We start from the raw sequence: 16,823 nt of genomic DNA on the forward strand, positions 1-16,823 counted from the left end.
CCAAATTTAGAAACTATTCATCAAGTAGGTTATATTAATGAAGATTTTATATTTAGAAATAAAGAGTATTTCAAATTATGTATAGTACCTGTATATAAACATTTTTGGAAATATTCTTACTTAAAAAAAGTGATAGTGTCTCAAAGAAATTATATTTATCTAAATTATGAAATAACAGAAGGAACGTTCTTTAGTATTCCTCAGAATGATATCAATATAATATACCATAACATTCCAGATAATCAACTTTCGATTAGAATAGGAGATGATAGATATATATTTTCATACGAAGCATATTCTTACTTATCAATAAAAAGAAAAGTAGTATTCGATGATCTTACTTTTTATCAAGTTTTTGGAACAGTTAAAGCTGCAATAAGATTTGGTTTTCTATCAACTGGAATAGAGAAAAAAGGTGATATAACATTTAGACAAAAGTTAGTAAATCCTCTTGATTCCGATATTAAGTATTTCCAAAAAATAAGTCTTAAATCTTTGGAACCTATAAACCAGATTAGATTTTTTGATATATGGGTTAATAGAAAAGATTGTGTAATTACCGGAAGTACAGAAGTTGGAAAAACGTCTCAAGTTCCAAAAGTATTTTTTTGGTACAATTTTTTATTCGGAGGTTACGATTTTAATCTATCAAGTGTCGATCTTGATAATTTTAACAAAAAAGACAAAACTATGATAATATTTCCCAGAAAGGCTTTAATTGTGTCAAATGGAGAAAATTTCTTAAGAAGTTTAGGTTATAGAACCGAGAGTAACATAATAATAGAAAATAGTCCTGTCACTATGAACTTTAAGAATGTTTCAAACACTATATATTATAATAAAAACCCTCAAAGTGTCGAATTAAATTTCTGTATCAATAGAATAGCTGCGTCAATTAAATTGAATGACGATAGATTGGCATCAGTTCGTTGACGAGATACACGAACACGAAACTTTTTCTGATATATGTATAACAATCCTCAGGAATCAAAGAAAAAGATATAATAATATAATACTTATGAGTGCTACTATAGACGAAGATAAAGACAGAATATATAAATATTTTAATAAAAATATTGAATTTATTCATATAGAGGGAGATAAATTACATCCTGTAAAAGAGATAATAATAGGAGATAGATATGTGATCGAGGATGTAATAACTAAACATAGGCCCGATAAAGGAAAAGCTGGAATATTTTTCTTTTCTAGGATATCTGATATTTCAAGTGCGTTTAAACATTTATCATCTGTATTTGAAAATGATAAAAATTTGGTATTTATACCTATTCATAGTAAAGTGTACCCATCTGCATCTGATATAATTAAGAAAATAGAATCAAGTCATAATAAAAGCGTTATAGCATTATCAACTAATATATTGGAATCGTCGCTTACTTTGTGCAATGCTCAATATGTTTACGATACAGGAACATTTTTTTCTAAAAGATTTTTTGGAGGAGAAGTTGATAATATCACTTATGGAATGGCTGAACAGAGAAAAGGTAGAGTTGGTAGAAAACTTCCGGGTAATTACATAGTATTATATGATAAAAATAAATTAAAAAAAGATTTTAAGAAAATTAACTATGAATTTTTATATCCGTATGTAATATTTCTTAAAATGTATAAAATAAAATTTGATGATATATTTATAATTCCAGACGATGCTACAAGATTCGAAAGGACTATTGAGTATTTAAGGCAAAATGATATATTTGTAGACAACAGAAAATTTATGAAGCATATATATAGAATATATAACACATATCCTTGTGATAGGATAGAGTATATATCTATTTATCTAAAAAATAGTATTAACAAAATGCTAGAAAATTTTGAAAATATAGATAGTAATGAAAAAAAATAGAATATGTTATGAGTAATAATGTATTATATAAAAATCTTACAAGTATTAATTTTGTATGTAAATTAAAAAAAATTAAACAACCAAATAAAAATGATAAATTGATTAGCATATCAGTTGAAGTTTTAAATCAATTAGTAGATGGATGTGATATTATTTATGGGCAAACCATGACTTCTAAAACGTATAAAAATTATTATATGATATCTCCGAATATTTTTCTTCCACTAATATCTCTCAAATAAAAAAAATACTACTAAAATCTAAATTTTTAGATTTGTAAGAAACTATATAAAGCACGTCTATATCTTCGTACGACGATATATATCTGTCTAATTCATATACGCATCTATCTGGATCAGTAGTTAAATTAAAGAACATTGCATAATCATCTGATTCGTATATGTTCATTGAATATATCAATCCTTTATCTTTTAAGTAGTTCAACATATATCCATATAATATTTTGTTTTCTGTCCATGTCAATGTTATAAGAAAATTGTATTCTGTTTTTATACTATATATCTTACTGTTCAAGATAACCTCACGTTTTCTCTCTTCGTTTTGAATTTTCTTTATAATATATCTTAATTCATTTTCTCTTTTGAATAACTTTACTATACTATTGATATCTGGACATTCCCTGTCGAACAAATAAAATTGAAACAGAGCTTCGTAAAAATAAGGACAAAAATCTCTATACAAGTATTCGTTATTAATATTTTCTCCTTTGATTCTTTTTAGTATATATTTTATTTCGTACTTATCTCCTATTATCTTTACATTATTACTTATTTTTATATTATAAACCGAATTGTGAACATAAAACAATATTAAGTAGCAATAGTTGTTTAAAGTCTTGTTGAAATCCAATTCGTAATTTTCAACATTTTTAATTATTTGTGGAAATTCTACGTAATTTTTTGTTTTTCTTTCTTCTTTATTATTAAATTTTTTTCTTTTTATATTAATCTTTTCTTCTTTTTTGTAATCTATATCTAATAAAACTTCTGTGACGAAAACCTTGTCGTTATTCAAGTCAATCATATTTACTAATATATTGTCAGGAGGAGTATTAATTATTAAATTCCCGTATGTTAAAACATTCTCTTTGATATTTTCAATGACCGGATAAATATATTCAGAATATTTATCTACATAATCGTCACTGTACAAGTAGTCTTCTAGTAGAGAAGTTATATCAAAATATTTGTAAAAATGAAAAACGTCCTCTATATATATTCTTCTATCGTTGTTACTTAATATATTATTAACAATTGACTCTATATTTTCATTTAGAATATAATTAACTATATTCAATGGATTTCTATCAAAACTAATTGATATATAAAAATAATCATTTATGCAATTTACTTTTATACCAAATGTAGTTAACAGGAATAGTCCTTTGAACAATTTTTTATCGTTGTCCACCCTAATGTTTATATTAAAATCATTTTCACACTTAGTTAGTATACACGAATATCCCTTTAACGTTTTTTGAATTTCGTTTGTAGAATTTTTGTACGTAGATTTTTTTTTATTTTTTTTTTGAACCAAATGTATGATTAATAATATCTATTATTTCATCATTATTATACTTTAATATTATTAAGATATCAGACGGATCTATATTTTCCCATAATTTTATTAATTTTTTTTTTTATAACTTCTTCGTTTGACAGATCTATAGACGTGCCTCCTAAATATTTCTTTCCATAGTTTATAAAAAATAGAGAAATTCCGTCAATATCGTAACTTTTTCTAAAATAATATTCATTTTCTAATTCATCTACTATTTTACTTAATTTATCATTGAAATCAAAATTGTATATAAAAGGGATATTACTAAATTTGTCATAGAATTTATAAATTAGATTCTTACATACATCATTATATGTAATACTATTGTTTCTTCTCTTACTAAAGAATGTCATAAAGTTGAAACATGTTGAACCGTTATATATTATATTATCGTTCTCTCCTCTGTGTCTGAAAATGGAATGTTCGAATAAATGTGATAGTCCTGTTGTATTGTTTTTATAATCATAATCGAATCCTTTATCTGTTATTCCTATAAAAATATCATATGGACTAAAATTATCTACAATTTTTGTATCGTTATTCAAACAAATTTTTTTAAAATTCATTTATTAAAAATATTAATAGTACAATATAAAAATACTACAACTACAACAACTTGATATACTATAGTAAAATATAAAAAATACTACATCTATAATAACTGATATACCTTTCTACTTTTTGTCATTTCTAATAGTTTATTAATAGTTTCTATATTTGATTTATTTGGTCGCGGATATCCATTTAGAACATATCTTCTGAGTACAACACAAAGATGTTTAACGTCTTGGGATTTCAGTTCAAAATCTCCTCCTATATATTTTAACATGTACTAGAACAATACAGGCGCGCGCTGCGCGCGCGCACTTATTATAGTAATTTAATAATTAAAAAATATAAATATTTTAATAAATTTTTTTTATTTTAAAAAACCGTCAAAATAACCTTCACTCTCAATCTATCAAACATATCTTCGCATATCCACTCTTGTTTACATTTTTTCAAGCTGTCAAATTGTACAGACGTATTCCCTGTTCAAAAAACGCATTTTTTTAAAAAGAGTAAAAAAAGAGTGAAAAAGTGAAAAAAGGAGAAGCAAAGGGTAAAAGAGAAAAGTAAAAAAAAGATAAGTAATAATTTTAAAAATTCTCATACTTATAGCGCGCACCACTTCCAGTACATGCTTTCCTCTCCGTGCACGCTGTTCTTTATGCTTCTTATTAATCCGAGTGTTTTTTTATGAGTACTTTTATGAATACTTTTTTACATTATTTAAAAATTAAAAAAAAATGAATTTTAACAAATATCATCTAGCAATTGCAAATATCTCTCAAAGTCGATCTTTCAAATGGAGATTATTGTTTGTATGAAGTTAAATCATCAATGTATTATTTGAAAGATCGACTTTGAGAGATATTTGCAATTGCTTTAAAATTTCAAGTACTTAATTACATTATTTAAAAATTAATAAATAAAGAAATTAATAAATATATCCAGCGAACTCCAGAGCAATAATTAATACATTTAGCGCCATATATATCCATTTATACATATAAAAAAAAGTAAAACTTTAGTTTGCTTCGAGAAACTAAATAACCGATAGTTCCAATGTCATCAAAATCGACGTATAATATTTGCAATTGCTGGATGATATTTGTTAATTACATAATTAACTATAACATACATCTTTAAATACAGCTTTCAATTTAATATATATTTTTATTTCACATATATATTTCTTTATATACATAATTTTTAACGTGTCTATTATCTCGTTGATTACCAAGAAAAACTTTTAATGCTTGCCAAGAACGAACTCTTGAGAAAGCAACATATAATTGCCCATGATTAAAAACATCTTTGCGAAGATCTATTCCTACTCTATCAAACGTTTGCCCTTGTGATTTATTAATTGTCATAGCAAATGCTAATTTTACTGGAAACTGTCTTCTTGAAAAGGTAAAAGGATATATATTTTCGCAATATAATGTTATACGATTTAAAAAAACGATATCTCCTGCCTTATCACCCGTTAAGATTTTACATTTCAATAAATGATCTGTAAGTTCTATAATCATTAATCTAGTACCATTACAAAGACCTTCATTGATACTAAGATTTCTAATCAACATAATAATGCAATTTGGCTTTAAACGTAATTCATAAGGAGGAAGACATGATGGAGATAAACTGTTTAAATATTCTGGTAACAAAGCTTCACCAATATCGCCATTATCATCACAATTCATAGTACTATCAACACTTGTATAAATTCGTTCATTAGTTATATCTAATAATTCAACAACTTTTTTATTAATTTCATCTACGTCAGTATTTCTTGCAGAAAGTATAGCACATTTAGCCATTTTGGTAAATTCCTTTTTCCGTATTAAATCGCCATATATATCTTCTACAATATCAGCATTAATAGGTGCTATACAACATTCAGGAATTTGTATGTTATCATTAGAATCATTCAATATGCCATCTCCCATATCTAAAAGAAATTTTGCAAATTCAATTTCTTCTGGAAGAACTCTCATATTTTGTGTTAAAGAATAATTTACAAAATGTTTCCAAATAGCACTAAATTTAATAGAAAGATTTACAATTTCATTTCGAGTACCATGTACTTTTATAGGCAGAAGTTGTCTAAAATCACCACCTAATAAAACAATTTTTCCACCGAAAGGTAAATTATTGTTCATAATATCACGCAATGTTCGATCCATAATTTCTAAAGCATATCGTGGTGACATTGGTGCTTCATCCCAGATAAAAATATCTGTATTTTTCAAATATTGAGCTTCCTTTGATTGGATTTTAATAGCAGATGTTGAATCAGCAAATAATGGAACCGGCAATCCAAATGTCTTATGAACTGTTTTTCCAGCAGGTAATAATGTCGCTGCAATACCCGTAAAAGCCATTGCACACACGTGTTTGTTTCTAATTTTTGCTAAATGATAAATAGTTGTATATATAAATGTTTTACCTGATCCACCTGGACCATCAATATAAAAACAATAATTATTATTATAAATATTGTTATCTAATTTATTTAACACAAGATCAACTATTTCTTTTTGTTTATCATTTAATTGTTTATATTGTTTGGTACCTATTTCCATAGCTTGTTCAAATATCACATAATCATTCTCTTCGTTTAACAACTCAGTTTCTAATAATTGCTCCATTTGTGGAAAATCAGCAAGACTTTTGCCTTCAGTACAAAGCATATTATTGATTTGTATATATGCTTTCTTCTGTCCTTGTAACATACCAAAATGTCGAACATAATCCTCCGACAAAGCTGTTTTAAAGTTATCCCATAATTCTTCAGGATGTAATGGCTGACAATGTAATAATATTCGTACAAATAATTTACGAAGTTGTCGTGGCATCATCCATCCAACAGCTTCATTCATAGCTCGATTCCATTCATCATCATCTTCGATTAAACCTAAAGCCAAACATGCTGCCGTAAATGATTGACATAATTCTCCATTTACAGTTCTTAAATTATTAAAACTTGTAGCCCCCTTTATTGTAAGTAATAATAATCGTAAATGAAATAATTCTGTTTGAGATGGACTAACAGAATACATTCGTCCTATGCAATTATAGTGACTTTTGCGTTTAACCCAGTGTGACACATTTCTATCATTAATTTTCTCTTTTTTAAATGTATAATAGCGTGGAATTTCAATATATAAATATTGTCTTGCTTCTTCATCACGCAAATTTAATGAAAAATAATCGATTAACATAGTAACCTGGCTTAATGCAGAAGTTATTGTGTCTTCATTAGATTCATTTTCAATTATAATATTTTGTTCGTTAGGAAGATGGACTGGTAAACGCATTATAGTACCTATGGCTTTTATCTTGTAACTTCTTACCAAGGATACGCCAACAGGCTTCTACAGGTCCAACATAACGAGTTTCGATATAATTGTGTATTTCATCATGATCAATAATTACATTTTCTGTTATTGGTTCAATGGTTATAGCAGCAACATCGTGCCCTTTATAAATATATTTATATAGATATTTAACCGATTTGATACTTGAAACTACTTCAACATTAATATGACAATTAAATATAATCGATAAAGTAGGACAATATGGAACAACATAACGATTATCAACTATATAACCACCAGGACGTTTAAAATTTTTACCATTATTTCGTCGACAATAATAGGGATAAGCATCTTCATCCATTTTAGTCTCTTCAAAATAAGATTTCGGATAATGTTTCGAACATTTACCATCTACCAGACACCAATCACCACAAGGTCCATGAATCATATGCTTCATAACTATATCATGTAAAATACGATTGTCAGATGGATCAGGAATTTCAGCAGAAATATATTTGTCAACAATCTGTGGAGTTGTTATTTTAAAATTATATTTTAAAGTAATCAACATATGAACATGAGGCAAACCACGTTTTTGAAATTCAATAACATACACAAACGCTGCTACTTCACCAAAAAATTTTTGCTTAACAATCAAGTCAATTAAATAATTTTTTTTAATGTTAAAAACGCGAGCACAAATGTCAGGTCTATCAGAAGCTTGCTGACCAGGCAAAAGATTTTCTTCAATTTCACGCCATTTTGGATTACAAGTCATTGTAATGAAAAGATCTGGTTTTCCAAATTTACTAACAATTGCCATTGCATCTTGATAATTTTGCATCATATTACGTGGTGATCCAATAAATGTGGAAGGAAGTATTACCATTTTGCCAATACGTCCATTTAAATGATTTGCCATAGTTTGTATATAATCTCTTAAACCTTGATATGTTTCAGAACGTAGTTCTTTTTGATGAGTTTTGCAATAATCAATTCTATCCTTTTCCATTTTTACATAACTATCCACAAGCCATTGTTGAAATAAGCGACGACCTAATATAAAAACATTAAATTCATCACGAATAGCCATACGATATTTAATATATTGTCCTCTTGTTATTCGTTTATTGCTATTTAATTTTGTTAAATCACGATGCCAACCTTGAGTGCCATATGGATAAAATAATGGATATATCCATGGTTCAACATTTGGATCCATAATACTTACTTTTTGCAAAATTTTAGTATTTTTATTACGTATTGTAACATATGATTCTGGAATTTCTCCATCAGCAGTAGTACGAAAAACAGCTGCAACTTCATTAGTTCTTTGAGCATTATATCGACGTCGATCCATACCTGATCTTAAAGTAAATGATAATTGTAATCCTGGTAACAAATCACCAGATTCCATTTCCAAACGTCATTGATTTTCTAATTCTTCACCCATCATTTGATAAGATTGAGCAAATACATTAGATCTCCGCATTATATGTTCAAGGTTTTGAACAATTTCAAAATCTAAACACGAATTTTGATTAAGACGATGATCGATCGCTTCATTTAAATCCACAATAAAAAGTTGACCGTAAGAAGGACTTTCATTTTGCGCAGCATATAACGCTGTATTAATTTGATAATAAATCTGTCCTTGTATTTTAAAACAGTACGGACCAGGTCGTCTATTTTGAAAATTAATTAAATTGGCATTAAATGATGCAAATGAAAATGAACTGTTATAACTGCGAATATGTTTAAAAAAATCATTAGATTTTACATGACTACCATCAAATAAATTATGAATAAATTGAGGAAATTCAGGCAATGGTTGCAAATATACTGCGCCATGATTGCAACAATCGTGAAATGAATTGCCTTTATTAGATATTTTTTCGGCTGCAAAATATTTTGCATTGCAATGAACACAAGACACATCCATAGAATCAATATAGTATTCATTTATGTCGTCAATTAATATTGTATTATTAATATTTAAACAAGGTTGTTGTTTTTTCTGTGATCGATAATGAGATAGATATTCTGCATAACTTTTTTTTTGCTGATTTAATGATATAGTATTTCCAGGATCTCCTTCAATTATTTCTTCATTTATTTCTATTATGCGATTAGTATGTATGTTATCAGTGCAACTAATTTGTTTGTTTATTAGTGTAATATCTAAAGAATGTTCTTTGTTCAGTTCTGTTATATGATTATCATGTATTGTACCAGTAACATTTATAGCATATTTTCTATAATCAACTGTTTTTAATTTATTTTTTATTTCTTTAGCAACTGAATAACGACGATGTTGATTTTCTGCAATTCTTTCACGACATTGTCGTTGAAATTCAAGTTCTTCGTTTAAAGTACGCTCTTTCTTACGTTTCGGCATTTGACAAAAATATAAGTATACACTATATTAATTTTATAATATACTTATATTATTTATATTATATTATATATATTTATATAATTACATTAATTATAAAATTCTATTTATTAAATTTAAACAAATATGTTATCAAAATTTAGTTTGTTTTATTCTTTTAATTGTTAGTATACAATAAAAATTATATATAAAGAATTTTTTTAATGCATGCAAATATGTAGGAAAATGATAAATATCAACATTATTATCATCATAGTTATCATCATTGTTATCATCATCATTATTATCATCATTATTATCATCATCATCATCATCATTATCATCATCATCATCATCATCATCATCATCATCATCATCATAATTATCATCATAATCTTTATCATCAATTATCATTCATTAAGATTAACATTATATTTATTATCAATTACACATATAATAGATTACACATAAAATAAATTACAACACAATAATTAATAATATAAATATAACTGTAACAAAATATTAACTAAGTGTTTAAAATTACTATTTATATACAACGTAATTATTTATTACAACACAATATAATTAAACATTTTAATATAATAATAATAATTATATTCAACTAATTAGTAATATTATAATATGAATAGATATTCTTCTCTTCTCCTTTTTTCTTGTTTTCCCTTTTTCTTTTTCTGTCTCTCTATTGTTTATATTTATTAATTTTTTCTAGAACTTCACTCAAAGTACCTGAAACAAAAGAAATAATAAATATTAATATATTTATATTTATTTTAAAAATATAAAAAATTATTATACACTACTCAAAAAAAGTAATATAGGACTAATATAAGTACTATATGACTTTGAGAGATATTTGCAATTGCTGGATGATATTTGTTAAAATTCATTTCTTCAAAATTTTTAAATAATGTAATTAAATACTTGAAATTTTAAAGAAAATTTTAACAAATATCATCGAGCAATTGCAAATATCTCTCAAAGTCAATCTCTCAAATGGAGATTGTTGTTTGTATGAAATTAAATCATCAATGTATTCTAATTTCATACAAATAAAAATCTTTATTTGAGAGATCGACTTTGAAAGATATTTGCAATTGCTCGATGATATTTGTTAAAATTTTCTTTAAAATTTCAAGTACTTAATTACATTATTTAAAAATTTTGAAGAAATGAATTTTAACAAATAAAATTTTTAAATAATGTACTTATAAATAATAACAAAATTTTTAAATAATGTACTTATAAATAATAACAAAAAAATATATATATATACATGCTTTTTCTTTTCCTTTTTCTGCTTATTTCTTCTTTATATTTCTTTTTTTCTGTTGTTCCACTTTTAGTTTATTCCTCACTCTCTCTCTCTCTCTCTCTCTCTCTCTTGTCGTTTTTTTATCCTTCAATAAAATTTAAGAAATTAATATATATTTATAGTGTAAGTATAAGCTGTATTATAATGAATATTTAATTATATATATATTTCGGTGAAGCATAAAAAAAAAATCAGTTTATATATATATATATATATATATATATATATATATATATGTATTTCTTTAAAATTTTTAAATAATGTAATTAAGTACTTGAATTTTAAAGAAATAAATTTTAATAAATATCATGGAGCAATTGCAAATATCTCTCTAAGTCGATCTCTCAAATGGAGATTGTTATTTGTATGAAATTAAATCATCAATGTACTTTAATTTCATACAAATAACAATCTACATTTGAGAGATCGACTTTGAAAGATATTCGCAATTGCTCGATGATATCTGTTAAAATTAATTTCTCTAAAATTTTTAAATAATGTACGTATACATAATAACAAAAAGATAGCAAATAATTTCAACATTAATGATTTTGTGCTTTGACTTATGTATCATATTTTTTTTTACATTGCCTGGATAACTTAATATTAAGCTAATAATTATAATTTGATACTCTATTTACTATTTTAATGCTGAAACCGTTTTAATATTAAGCTATCCAGCCAATGTAAAAAAAAAATGTTATACATAAATCAAAGCACAAAATCGTTAATGCTGAAATTATTTGCTATCTTCTTGTTATTATTTATACATTTTTTTTTACATTGGCTGAATAACTTAATATTAAAACGGTTTCAACATTAAAATATTATAATATTATAATGTAATTAAGTACTTGAAATTTTAAAGAAATGAATTTTAACAAATATCATCGAGCAATTGCAAATATCTCTCAAAGTCAATCTCTCAAATAAAGATTCTTATATGAAATTAAATCATCAATGTATTTTAATTTTATACAAATAAGAATCTTCATTTGAAAGATCGACTTTGAGAGATATTTGCAATTGTTCGATGATATTTGTTAAAATTTATTTCTTTAAAATTTCAAGTACTTAATTACATTATTTAAAAATTTTAAAGAAATAATTTTTAACGAATCATTCAGCAATGTCAAATATCTCTCAAAGTCGATCTCTCAAATGGAGATTGTTATTTGTATAAAATTACATCATCAATGTACTTTAATTTCATCGCTTTGACTTATGTATAATATTTTTTTTTACATTATTTTTTACATTTTTTACACTTATTTATTTATATACATACTTTTTTTTTTCCTTTTTCTGCTTATTTCTTCTTTATATTTCTTTTTTTTTGTTGTTCCACTTTTATTTTATTCCTCTCTCTCTCTCTCTCTCTCTCTCTCTCTCTCTCTCTCTCTCTCTCTCTCTCTCTCTCTCTCTCTTGTCGTTTTTTTATCCTTTAATAAAATTTAAGAAATTAATATATATTTATAGTGTAAGTATAAGCTGTATTATAATGAATATTTAATTATATATATATATTCCGGTGAAGCATCCAAAAAGAAAGTCAGTTTATATATATATATATATATATATATTTCTTAAAAATTTTTAAATAATGTAATTAAGTACTTGAAATTTTAAAGAAATGAATTTTAACAAATATCATCGAGCAATTGCAAATATCTCTCTAAGTCGATCTCTCAAATGGAGATTGTTATTTGTATAAAATTAAATTATTAATGTACTTTAATTTTATACAAATAACAATCTCCATTTGAGAGATCGACTTTGAAAGATATTCGCAATTGCTCGATGATATCTGTTAAAATTAATTTCTCTAAAATTTTTAAATAATGTACGTATAAATAATAACAAAAAGATAATAGCAAATAATTTTAGCATTAATGATTTTGTGCTTTGACTTATGTATAATATTTTTTTTTACATTGCCTGGATAGCTAAAGATTCAGCTAATAATTATAATTTGATACTCTATTTACTATAATATTTTAATGCTGAAACCGTTTTAATATTAAGTTATCCAGCCAATATAAAGAAAAATATTATACGCAAGTCAAAGCACAAAATCATTAATGCTGAAATTATCTGCTATCTTTTTGTTATTATTTATACGTACATTATTTAAAAATTTTAGAGAAATTAATTTTAACAGATATCATCGAGCAATTGCAAATATCTTTCAAAGTCGATCTCTCAAATGGAGATTGTTATTTGTATGAAATTAAAGTACATTGATGATTTAATTTTATACAAATTACAATCTCCATTTGAGAGATCGACTTTGAGAGATATTTGCAATTGCTGGATAATATTTGTTAAAATTCATTTCTTTAAAATTTCAAGTACTTAATTACATACATTATTTAAAAATTATAAAAATATGAGTTTTAACAAATATCATCCAGCAATTGCAAATATCTCTCAAAGTCGATCTCTCAAATGGAGATTGTTGTTTGTATGAAATTAAACCATCAATGTACTTTAATTTTATACAAACAATATTTTTGTTATTATTTATACGTACATTATTTAAAAATTTTAGAGAAATTAATTTTAACAGATATCATCAAGCAATTGCGAATATCTTTCAAAAAGTCCGGCGGAATTCAAATAAAGAATGAGGTTTTGCTATCTGCTCGCGCTTCTTGATTCGTGAAAATTTTCGCTTTTCAAGATTCTCGTAATTTTTAAACGCATTCTAAGTCAGCAACAAAAGTAAAAAACTAATTGTAAGAGCTTCAACCGATAAACGTATATTATACATACCTTTTTTCTCCCTTTTCTACCTTCTTCTTATTCTTCTTATTTCTCTCTTTCTCTTTCTCTCTCTCTCTCTCTCTCTCTCTCTCTCTCTCTCTCTCTCTCTCTCTCTCTCTTTTTTCTTTACTTTTTCCTTCTCTTACTGCTCAATTTTTCTCTTTAATATTAGATAATTATTATTTATTTATGTAATATCTACTCAGAAACAAACTGTCAAAATTTATATGACAGTTAAGAGTGAAGCAAATCGCAGCTCACAAATAAGATAACCAATCAGTATCGCGAAAAACAGACATTTCAACACTTCGATATATTCTAGTTCGAGGAATCTTGCTTTTTTTTAAAAAGGAATGTATATATATATATATATATATATATATATACAGGGTGAGTCATTTTAAGTGACGCATTGATTTTTTTCGTAAACTAAGGCTTGTATCAAAGATTGTTTTGTACAAAAGTTTTATAACTTCAAGGGGGACATAAGATGATGACATTGGTTTAACCTAGGGTGTACATGCCAAGGTCATATAGAGGTCAACTTTGTTTTTTTAAATGGAATACTCTATTTTTGATTCCAAAATTTAATAGCTGGTGTCAAGGGCTTTTCAAAACACTATAATGAAATTATTTTTCATTAAGTACTTTTCGAGTTATGAGGCTTGAAAGTTACAGTATTTTAACATAAAATATAAAATATCTTATAAAACATTCAGTTTTTAGGAATGTTACCTTAATACTTTTATGCACAAAATAATGAGACAAATGAATTGGTATAAAGAAAACACGCTGGTTTTAAAAAAAAGTATGCAGTTGCATGTTACAAATTACATATTTTTTCTTGAAAGCAACTATGTGTTTTCTTTATACCAATTGATTTGTCTCATTATTTTGTGCATAAAAGTATTAAGGTAAGATTCCCAAAAATTGAATGTTTTACAAGATATTTTGTATTTTATGTCCAAATGCTGTAACTTTCAATCCTCATAACTCAAAAAGTACTTAATAAAAAATAACTTCATTATAGTGTTTTAAAAAGCTCTTGACACCAGCTATTAGATTTTGGAAATAAAAAATAGGGTGTTCTATTTAAAAAAACAAATAACCTCCATATGATCTTGGCATGTTAAGCTGGTTCCCAATAGATTTAATGACAAATTTTCATACTTATATTTTTTAACATTTTATTAAATTTCTACATGTATTTTTATTAAATTATTTTATTTTATATACAATAATAATTTGATATATTGTGCTGTAAAATAAAGTTTATAAATAATATCCAACATATCATATAATAATATATATATACATATTAGTGCATTCATATTATTTATTTATTTATCTCTCTCTCATTAACTCCTTAAACATTATAATTACTTATTTTATATTGTTTTTGTAATTATATAATGAGATTTGCTAGATATCTATACTTATATTTCTGAAATTTAAATCACAACTAAACATAACTAAATTCTATTTGTAAATCAAATATTTTCTATACAGAATCGGTTTATAAAATTTAAAAAACTTGTACTATAGTTTATTATTTATAGTTTATTATTAATATATTACTATAGTTTATTATTATTAATATAATTTTATAAAAAAATATGAAAATCTCGTAAAATAAAGAAATCTAAAAAAGCGAGAAAGCGTGAAATAAAAAAAGTAATAAAATAAAAGTATGTGAAAAAATAAGAAAAAAAAATGAGAGAATTGCAGATAATTACTTTGTACTTAAAAAAAAAATATATGTTAAGGCTTGTGCATGAGTGGAAAAGATTTTTTTAAGTAGAAAGTAAACACAGCTCTGAATAAATATTAATAATATTCATAAAAGGGCCCGAAGGTAACTATAGAGCGATGACATTATCAACTGGTCCAACTGTACTGGAAGTACACAAGTATTGTAATTTATCACTGTACTGTTTTATAATAGCTTCGTCGGTTATAGTCATCGGATCGAAAAGAGGTTATTCGATCTGAAAATCCAAATGTCTGCATGTGATAGCAATGTGCAAGTTTGTTAAAAAGAAGACTGATTTCACGCTATATCCGATATTCTGAATTAACACGAATGTATTTAATAGCATCGTGAAGTGCATAATTTAATTCTGATACAACGTGACTTATATATTGTACAGTGCATACGTAGTCACTTTTAACGGAAAAGAAGTTCAATGAATTAACAATAATCCAACTGTACTGGAAGTACACAAGTATTGTAATTTATCACTGTACTGTTTTATAATAGCTTCGTCAGTGATAGTCATCGGATCGAAAAGAGGTTATTCGATCTGAAAATCCAAATGTCTGCATGTGATAGCAATGTGCAAGTTTGTTAAAAAGAAGACTGATTTCACGCTATATCCGATATTCTGAATTAACACGAATGTATTTAATAGCATCGTGAAGTGCATAATTTAATTCTGATACAACGTGACTTATATATTGTACAGTGCATACGTAGTCACTTTTAACGGAAAAGAACCCGGGAAAAAACGTTCACGCTTGATTTTATATAATTATATATGAGCATACAAAAGTATACATGAAATGTTACATAATTTTGAATGATAATATATTATTATGTATAATTATATATATTCATGAATGGTTGTATATATAACCATGCATGATCATATACATTCGAACATGTATTTGTATGGAACCATACGTGTTGTGTGTGCAGACTGTTTACGACTATGCATGATCATACACCATTCCATACAATACATTGTCCGATCTTGCATGGTCGTATATGAGCATGCATAATCGTATATGGTCATATTCATTAATACATGAATTTATAAAAAACCATATATGATTGTATGCAAGCTACTATATGATCATACATGATCATATACGATTCCGTACCGTAACGGAATTCTTCTTCGTACGGTCATACATGATCGCATATGTTCGTATACATTCATACTTGGAATGTATGGTGTCATACTGATTTACACAAATTTATACATGTGCAGACATAATCATATACGACTTTATAAGGCATTTTTCCGG

At 25.6% G+C, this 16,823-nt stretch overlaps 1 long non-coding RNA gene across 1 annotated transcript in view; it reads left to right on the top strand.

The window, feature by feature from the left end:
* Positions 1–3,831, top strand: part of LOC136999647 (uncharacterized) — a 122,595-nt gene extending 118,764 nt beyond the window's left edge. Inside the window, exon 2 of the long non-coding RNA XR_010889958.1 lies at positions 3,745–3,831. This is a non-coding gene — a long non-coding RNA (uncharacterized lncRNA). The remainder of the gene's footprint in view (positions 1–3,744) is intronic.
* The last annotated feature ends 12,992 nt before the right edge of the window (positions 3,832–16,823 follow it).

The sequence above is a fragment of the Linepithema humile genome, chromosome 4, assembly GCF_040581485.1.
Source record: "Linepithema humile isolate Giens D197 chromosome 4, Lhum_UNIL_v1.0, whole genome shotgun sequence".
In the NCBI taxonomy this organism is placed as follows: Eukaryota; Metazoa; Arthropoda; class Insecta; order Hymenoptera; family Formicidae; genus Linepithema; species Linepithema humile.